Source organism: Oncorhynchus tshawytscha, linkage group LG13, assembly GCF_018296145.1.
Source record: "Oncorhynchus tshawytscha isolate Ot180627B linkage group LG13, Otsh_v2.0, whole genome shotgun sequence".
NCBI lineage: Eukaryota > Metazoa > Chordata > Actinopteri > Salmoniformes > Salmonidae > Oncorhynchus > Oncorhynchus tshawytscha.
Genome location: NC_056441.1, coordinates 31,352,929 through 31,363,022, shown reverse-complemented (window position 1 = coordinate 31,363,022; position 10,094 = coordinate 31,352,929). Strand labels below are relative to the sequence as shown.

At 41.6% G+C, this 10,094-nt stretch overlaps 1 pseudogene; it reads left to right on the top strand.

The window, feature by feature from the left end:
- LOC112264692 lies at positions 1-3,291 on the top strand (annotated as a pseudogene).
- Positions 3,292-10,094: the final 6,803 nt, after the last annotated feature.

Sequence of the window (10,094 nt, the reverse complement as noted above, 5' to 3'; positions counted from 1 at the left end):
AGGCAGTTTATTTTAACAGTGTCGAGATATCTGGCAAAGCGTGCACGGACTCTCGTTCGTCTGGCTCATAGGGAACCTTCAGAAAAAAGCCCCGATACATTGTGTACAGTAATTTTATTCATGGGTATGACGTAGGTAGATTCTGGTAGATCAGGCCTCTGGTAGGTTGCTGGTAGTTGATTGACAGTTCCCTCCAGACTGGTGTCGGCGTCCCATTGGCAGTTGGAAGAGTTCTTTGTCTTTGGAACCCATCCCCAGGAGAGGGAATGAGTGTGTGTATGTGTGTGCGTTCCTGTCTTGGCAAGTCAAGTCTGTGTGTCCTCGCAGTGAGTGTGTGTAATGTGTGTGCGTTCTTATCTTGGTGTCCTCGCAATGAGTGTGTGTATGTGTGTGCGTTCTTGTCTTGGCAAGTCAAGTCTGTGTGTCCTCGCAGTGAGTGTGTGTAATGTGTGTGCGTTCTTATCTTGGTGTCCTCGCAATGAGTGTGTGTATGTGTGTGCGCTCTTGTCTTGGCAAGATGTTGTGGCCGAACTGACGGCTAGCACCTGTGGCTAGGATGTATCCTGTTTTGACAGTGTTGTGGATGATTTAAGTGAGTGTGTGTGTGAGAGATATTCTGTGTGTGCCCTAACATGTTTTACTGTGAAAATACGTTGCTATGTGTTGTCTCCGTTATAGCAATGCAATAGCAGTAAGCTGGTCATTTGCATAAGAAATAGCACTTCATTACAGACGCGACCGCGCAAGGATATAAATTAATGTATGTAGCCTGTCAGAAAAGTCTTGTCATTCTGATTTTGTTTTATCCGGGAAAATAATCCCGTGGTCTCGAGCCTGCGTGTTTACGCGCGGACATAAAGTCGCGTGTTAGAATTAATTTGGAATGGGGAACAACCAAGTTTGTATAATATCTTCCCATTTGCTGGTTCTGATTATTCTTGCACTTCTACGGGGAGCAGATGGTCAGCATGGCCTCCGTGGAATGTCCGTTCCTGAACATGGCTTTTGCCAACCTATTTCCATTCCTCTCTGTATGGATATTGCCTATAACGAGACTATCATGCCAAATTTATTAGGGCACATGAACCAAGAGGACGCTGGGCTTGAAGTGCACCAGTTCTATCCGCTTGTGAAAGTTCAATGCTCTCCTGACCTGAAGTTTTTCCTCTGCTCCATGTATGCCCCCGTTTGTACGGTGCTGGAACAAGCACTGCCTCCGTGTCGCTAGCTCTGCGAGAGAGCGAGGCGGGGTTGCGAGGCACTGATGAATAAATTCGGTTTCCAGTGGCCTGACAGCCTCTCCTGTGAATCTTTCCCTGTTCACGGAGCGGGTGAGTTGTGCGTCGTGTCTGGTAAAAGCACTCCTATTAATCCTACCTCGGATGTAACAGAATCACCTTATGGGCAGCGTAGGACTGTAAAGGGACAGTTTCGATGCCCAGTTGCATTGAGAGTACCCCCTTATTTGAACTACCGTTTTCTTGGGGAGGAGGATTGTGGTGCACCTTGTGAGCCCTCAAAACCACATGGAATGATGTACTTCAATGAGGACGAGTTGAAATTCGCCAAGATCTGGATTGGAATATGGTCAGTGTTATGCTGCGGGTCCACTATGTTCACAGTTTTGACCTACTTGGTGGACATGCAGAGGTTCAGCTACCCAGAGCGACCCATCATTTTCCTATCAGGCTGCTACTCCATAGTATCATTAGCCTACATTGCTGGCTTCTTGTTGGGGGACAAGGTGGTATGCAACAACCGCTTTGACAGCGACGTCAAAACAGTCATCCAAGGCACCAAAAAGGAGGGCAGCACCATTTTGTTCATGATGCTCTACTTTTTCAGCATGGCCAGCTCCATCTGGTGGGTCATCCTGGCCTTGACGTGGTTCTTGTCAGCCGGGATGAAGTGGGGTCACGAGGCCATCGAAGCCAACTCGCAGTACTTCCACCTGGCGGCATGGGCGGTACCCGCCATCAAGACCGTCACCATCCTGGCGGTGGGGCAGGTGGACGGAGACGTTCTGAGCGGCGTGTGCTACGTGGGCATTAACAGCGTGTATGCTCTCAGAGGCTTCGTTCTGGCGCCGCTCTTCATCTACCTCTTCCTGGGGACCTCATTCCTTCTGGCCGGCTTTGTGTCGCTCTTCCGCATCCGGACCATCATGAAGCATGACGGCATCAAGACGGAGAAGCTGGAGAAGCTCATGGTGCGCATCGGCATCTTCAGCGTGCTCTACATGGTGCCCGCCACCGTCGTCATCGCGTGCTACTTCTATGAGCAGGCGTTCAGGGAACAGTGGGAGAAAAGTTTGGTGAGTCGGACGTGTAAGAACTACGCAGTGCCCTGGGCACCACCACCCGCAGTGCCCTGGGCACCACCACCCGCAGATGTCGCCAGACTTTACCGTCTTCATGATCAAGTACCTGATGATGTTGATTGTGGGTATCACCTCTGGCTTCTGGATTTGGTCGAGTAAGACGCTGAATTCGTGGAGGAGATTTTATACGAGACTGGCGAGCAATAAACAGGGTGAGACAACAGTGTAAGACCTAATACTGTTTGTTGTCCCCTGAACACACACACACACACACACACACACACACACACACACACACACACACACACACACACACACACACACACACACACACACACACACACACACAGATGCATGAACTGAAGAAAAAGCTACTGTGACACACTTTTAAAAAAAGTTACAAATAAGCTTTTTTGGGGAGACATTTTTACATATTTGTATTTAAAATAGCCCACACATCTGATTCTAATCTATCACACTTTGATATAAAAAGAAGGAAAGCTCTTATCTAGTTCAATGAGGAGAATTAGACTGTCTGAACTTTTTCATTCATTCTATTTGTGCTCCATTGAACTTTTTCATGTCATCCTTTTAGTGGTGTTTCATGTGAACTATGGGAAGATCTCAATTACGTACTCCTCGCATCCTCATCTCCTTCTCAAAAAGGAATTGGATGAGAGCCAGTGTTCACTCCACTGTGCAATTTAGATCTTCCCTGTATTTGAGAAACAGTCATCAAGGTTCTGTTGGACTTTTGCTGTATTTTATGAGTCATAATAACCTTTTTCACAATCATTCCATAGACCACTATTTCAAACCTGGTTACAGGCCACTTCATAGTTTATTCTCGTTTCTATTGATGTAATTGTTTTACCATGTGTTTTTATGGGATGTCTGAGCATTCATTTTTCTTTCGCCATGTGTATTTTGTGTTTTGGGGATATTTTACCATTAAAGTGAATGCAGACTTCTCCAAAGAAATATTAGATTAGGGGATGAGATCAATACCCCTATGTGTAAACAAAAGCCTGTCGCTATTGAACTACTTTGAATTTAGCACTCATTCAAAGGCCTTCTACTTACGGGGATAGACCCAAAATGATTACTTTCTGCACACACAAGCTATATGACTGGAATTTACTTTGACAATAATGGAATGCTCAGTCCAGTGCCTTTGTTTTAAGAGAGTATGGGTGGAGTTATTGTCGTTGAAGTCCAATAATCCAGCTTTCCAGCTGTCTACACAACTATCCATCCTCTTTCTAGTCACCAAGGGATTGTTTTCTACCGACTCCAAGCACATTATTCTGCTTAAATGGGTGAAAAATGTAGTAATACCGTACAACACTTAAATGAAAAACATGCTCAACTTTAATGAGGAGTCCTCCTTAGAAATATAGTCCTCCTTTAGCCAATATACCACGGCTAAAGGCTTTTCTTTCTGGATACAGGCCTTAGCTATGGTATGTTGGCCATATAACGCAAAACTCTGAGGTACCTTATTGTTATTATAAACTGGTTACCAACTTACATAGAACAGTAAAAAAATATTTTTGGGTCATACCCGTGATATACGGTCTGATATACCACAGCTTTCAGCCAATCAGCATCCAGGAGCCAAACTTCCCGGGTTAGTAATACAAAACAAAGCTTGCATCTGAATTTTTTAGAGTCACAGCTCTATAATGGATGGTATTTTGAATCTCAATGAAAAATACTGATGAATTTTATAATTTCTTTGACAGAGATCAGTCATTGAGCTCTTGTTGCCCTAATGCACATGGAGGGTTGCGTTCATTAGGCACCAAACAGAAGAAAACAGACAAACCGGGAGGGAATATATGGACTTGTCCAATTATCCTTTGCAAAATATTCTCTGTTGCATGGCCTAATGAACACGACCATGTTGTACACTTGTTCTTGATGATTCTTCATATTATGCATTGCTTCACTCCATTTATGCATTTTTGTCAAAGGCATCAACGCTGATATTGATCTTTCTGTTTTAGCGCTGTGGTATATTTTCTTACCCAGGGATGACATTTTCTTAATCAGAGCCATTAATTTTATTATAGCACTATGTTTGTATTGAGGTCAATGTTGTTTGTATGCCGACCAATGTTTTTAAATTGCATATGACTTTCTAACACCCCTTTTCTGTCTACCAATGTGTATATTAAACAGATAATCCTAGCTTACCATCATTTAAATCAAAATAAAAGCTACCTCCAATGTATTCACTATAATTGTTGTTTGGACATAATCTTCTTTTGTGGTGAGAGTTACGAACCTTTTTAGATTTCGAAGAGTTTCCGCTAAAATCTTGCCAATGTGGAAGTGTGCAGTATAGTGCTTTCTACTTTGCTGCAGATCCTGGTTGTCTTTTTAGTACTGTAGCTAGTGTAACACTAATCTATCAAATGTAAGCCAACAAAGGTAACTCAAAGCTATTAGACTATATGTAACCGCTTACAGTCTAGTGGATTTACTATTGGGTCGTGTTCATTAGATACTAAATGAAAGAAAAAAGGCTGAAACAGGGAGGCAAAACCAAGACTTTTCATTTTCTGTTGCAAAACGTTAACTGTTCGCTGTTGTGTGCCCTAATGAACACAACCCTGGTGTTACTGAACAGAAAAGTATACATTGAAAGAAGGTAATAAAATATACGGCCTAGACCAGTGGTTACCAAACTTGGGGTGAAATTGAAATGGTGTCCCCTGAGAAAATCTGTTTATATTTTCAAACAAAATGTAAGAACTTTCTTCTCTTAAAATGGGTATAGAATACAAACGTTTAGTGTGTTGAAACAGCCTGCTGGACCTAAAATTGAGTGGATATGAAACACACAGTATTAACTAGGGTCTATGGTGTTTTGGGGTTATGTGCAGAAAAACGTTAGGAACCCCTGGCCTATACTAAAGACCACTGTCATGCTTGTAAATACTGAGTGCAATAATGGCCTTGTATCTATGGGTCATGGGTCCCATGTGTTCTGAACAAGAAGACATATCACACGTTACATGTTTCATATAGATATGGGGATAACTAAGCATGCTTCACAGAAAGTTCCACGTACATCTTCATACTTACAAATGTTACTGGTTGCTTCATATAGGCCTACTACTACACACCAAGCCTATGCTTATTAGCCATAACTGTTATTGTAACCATGACCTGGAGAGAACAAGGAACAGACAGTTCCTGATCAGATGTGACTTTTTTTTGAGAGCCCAGCAAAACATGCATTTTACATAACATGATGTTAGTAGGCTAGGTTTGTTATAATCTTGTAGTTTATGGATTCTATTGTCCCTGTCAGTGTGTGTGTGTGTGTGTGTGTGTGTGTGTGTGTGTGTGTGTGTACATTTCCATAGATGTTTCCCATTCATTTACTACTTGTGCTACTGATGAATTAGTGCAATGTATAAGGGGTGTTTGTGTTGCCATGGTTGGTCTATAACCCTGCCACCGTACATCTAACACTCTGGAACACCAATCATCTCTCTCTCTCTCTGTATGTTTGTTTACCTGAATGTGACATTCCAGGTGGCATCAATCATCCCAATTGATGTCTCCATATGACATGTGACTTAGTATAATTACTTTTTGTCAGAAGATAATAATGTGCATTTTTGCAAAACTAGTTATGTACTTTCCTCTGTCAGATTCACAGTTATTGGTTTTGATAGCATAGGGAAAATGAGATAAACAGCACTGCAAATGATAATGTTTAATCATTTATTGACTGTACATACTGAATGATTTCCTTTTTTCCTACTGTATCAATGCCAATGAACCATGGGATTCTTCACCAACATACCTGAGGCATTCTCTCTCTCTATAACGTTGGATTGTGCTCCCTCTAGACAAGACAGCTACACAACTGCTGTCTTGGACCAAAATCGGGATTTAGAATTCCCATGTCTCCATCATCTGTCAACTCCAGCATTTGAATTGATGAAATAACAGAGCGATTGTAACATACTGCCCCCTACTGGGCACAGAAGACAAACATCCTAGAGAGCTACATGGAAGTAACCATACCCACAAAAAAGTTATATTTCAGGTTAAAGGTTATTTGAATTGAAGTAGGTATTGAGAATATTCCTTATGAACCAGTTGCAATCCTAACCTGAGTTATGACACATTTCAGAACACCAGGTTTGGAACGTCTTTGGGATTTTACTGTAAAAGCTTTGAAATTAGAAATGGGCACGGCTATATGAATCAAATTACAAGCCATGCCTGTACAGCAACAACTTGGAGCCTGTTAAACACATGCTTTTGCACACATTGTTCTAAGACTTACATGATGGTGGTGATTCTGCACATTGAATCAACAAATCATGACGGATAATGCTTTACACATTACTTTTTCATGTGCAGTATGGGCCTGTGTTCAGGAATGAATAGTAGTAGTGGACAACATGATATGACCCATAATAAAGCCATGTACATGTCAGATACAGAATAACAAATAGCTGCGTCACAAGGTAATTTTAAAAAGTCTAATAAGATTGATTTAAATTGTCAATCTTGAATTTAAAACGTAAGACCACAGGAGAGGACGGCAAATAGGGGGCAGTACTTCCTGGAATACACAAACACACACACAGAGAGGATAAAATAAAGTTACCCGGAAATATATAAGCCCCATCATTTCTATTAACAGATTATTGATAGCAGTTTTATTTTGGACGCAGAGAGTGTATTATCTACATACAATACCCCATAATGAAAAGTGAAAACTTGTTTTAGAAATATTTGCAAATCTATTGAAAATTAAATATATTTACATAAGTATTCACACCCCTGAGTCAATACATGTTACAATCACCTTTGGCAGTGATAACAACTGTGTCTTTCCGGGTAAGTCTCTAAGAGCTTTGCACACCTTGATTGTACAATATTTGAAAATGTATTATTTTTAAAATTCTTGAAGCTCTGTCAAGTTGGCTGTTGATCATTGCTATTCAGCCATTTTCAAGTCATGACATAGATTTTCAAGCTGATTTAAGTCAAACCTGTAACTAGACCACAATATTCAATGTCGTCTTGGTAAGCATTTTAGGTTATTGCCCTGCTGAAAGGTGAATTTGTCTCCCAGTGTCTGTTGGAAAGCAAACTGAACCAGGTTTTCCTGTAAGATTTTGCCTGTGCTCTATTCCGTTTCTTTTAATCCTCCCAAAAAAACTCACTAGTCCTTGCTGATGACAAGCAAACCCATAACATGATGCAGCCATCACAATGCTTGAAAATATGAAGAGTGGTACTCAATGATGTGTTGTGTTGGACTTGCCCCAAACATAAAGTTCATTTCTTTACCACATTTTTTGCAGTTTTACTTTAATGCCTTATTGCAAACAGGATACATGCTTTGGAATATTTGTATTATGTACAAGCTCCTTCTTTTCACTCTGTCATTTACACTGAACAAAAAAATAAACGCAACAATTTCAGAGGTTTTACTGAGTTACAGTTTCAAGAAGGAAATCCATCATTAGGCCGTAATCTATGGATTTCACATGACTGAGAATACAGCTATGCATCTGTTGGCCACAGGTACCTTAAAAGAAAGGTAGGGCGTGGATCAGAAACCCAGTAAGTATCCAGTGTGACCACCATTTTCCTCATGCAGCGTGACACATCTCCTTTGCATAGAGTTGATTAGGCTGTTGATTGTGGCCTGTGGAATGTTGTCCCACACCACTTCAATGACTGTGTGAAGTTGCTGGATATTGGCGGGAACTGGAGCACTCTGTCGTACACGTCGATCCAGAGCATCCCAAACAAGGCTCAATAGGTGACATGTCTGGTGAGTATTGTGGCAGATGAATCAGAATTAGTTGGGAAACATAGATAATTAAGATGTTTTATTTGCATAATATGCTTATGTGAGATACTTGTCATTAGAATGTATCCTTTTGAACTATAGTGTTGGCAGTTGCACTTTTCCCTCAGCTAGGGCTCAGTCACTTGGGGCCCAGAGAGGGGAGAGGTCAAGTTTGTCTTTCACATGTCCCTGGTGCTATGCAGAATATCAGAAAGGGAAGAGGACAGAATGGAACATTGTCTTCATATGTGAATGTGTCTTTACCTATTCTTAAACCATGTGGAGGGATGGTGTGATTAATGGGGAACCAATTACTTGTCTCCACAATGTCTGTGCGCCAGTCACTCCCTCCTTTTCCCATTGTGGGAAATATGGCAGTGTCTGGAAATATTGTATGTCCTCTTTGATGCTGCACTAATGCTGGGATAGTGTATGACCTAGAGGCTCACTCCCCTCAGTGAGCTTGTTCAGTAGTGGGGTCAAGAGGGAGTCTACTTTAGATGGGGGTATCTAGAGTTGACAATTGAGTTATGCCTTGGATGAAGTAATGGTTCTGTGCTATGAAGTACCAGGAATGAGATTAGAACCTCGTCTGAGGGACCAAACTCAACGATAATTAATAGTGAATGTTATCTGGCTAAGGGATACTCTTTTCTCAAGAAAAAGTATTTCTTTGTGAACAGTTCCTAAGATCTGTGATTTGTCATGTAAGTTGAGAGGGGCATATCTTGGCTATAAAAGATCTTTGTACATTTCTGTTGGTACTTTTCAATGGTTCATTAGAGATGGCGCATCATTGAAAGTCAATGGCTATTGCAAAGCTCTTATTAAACAATATGTACTGTAGTTTAAGTATAACTCTGACTAGTGTGTGAAGTTTGTAACTCTCTCCTCATTTGGTAAAGCAGAAAAATGCCACGACAGTATGCAGGCCTTGGGAGAACTGGGACATTTTCAGCTTCCAGGAATTGTATACAGATCCTTGTGACATGAGGCTGTGTGCATTATCATGCTGAAAGATGAGGTGATGGCGGCGGATGAATGGCACAACAATGGGCCTCAGGATCTCATCACGGTATCTCTGTGCATTCAAATTGCCATTGATAAAATGCAATTATATTCGTTGTTCGTAGCTTATGTCTGCCCATACCCTAACCCCACCGCCACCATGGGGAATTCTGTTCACAACGTTGACATCCGCAAACCACTCGCACACAAGACGCCATACACGCTACACTGTCTGCCATCCGCCCGGGAAAGTTGAAACCGGGATTTATCCGTGAAGGGGACAATTCTCTGGCGTGCCAGTGGCCATCGAAGGTGAGCATTTGCCAATTGAAGTCGGTTACGATGCCAAACTGCAGTCAGGTCAAGACCGTGGTGAGGATGAAGAGCACACAAATGAACTTCCCTGAGACAATTTCTGACAGTTAGTGCAGAAATTCTTCGGTTGTGCAAACCCACAGTTTCGTCAGCTGTCCGGGTGGCTGGTCTCAGACGATCCCGGTCCATTTTAAATTCAGTCTGTAACACAATAAAATGTGGAAAAGTCAAGGGGTGTGAATACAGGCAGTGTATCTGCTGTGTCCATGCACTCAATTCATAGTATTCGCAGTAACAGTGAACTTAAAGTGACCTTGTGTGTAACCTTACAAATTTTGCCCAAGTCTGCTGTAGTGGTTTAAAGCAACATTTAACTGTACTCATGTCAAATAAGGGAATGATCACTTTAATTGTGATATAATTCAGAATTTGCTTGACTAAATAGACTCCAAAACCACGTAAACAGTATATCTAGTATATCAGTATATCTGTTACGGTTAAAGTCTGACAGTATTTCAGTCATCTGCACTATTGAACCCGGACGTGATGGCCTTTTATAGATGAACCTTTGAGCTGATGTGCAAGTGATATTGCAATAAACATTTGATCATCTCA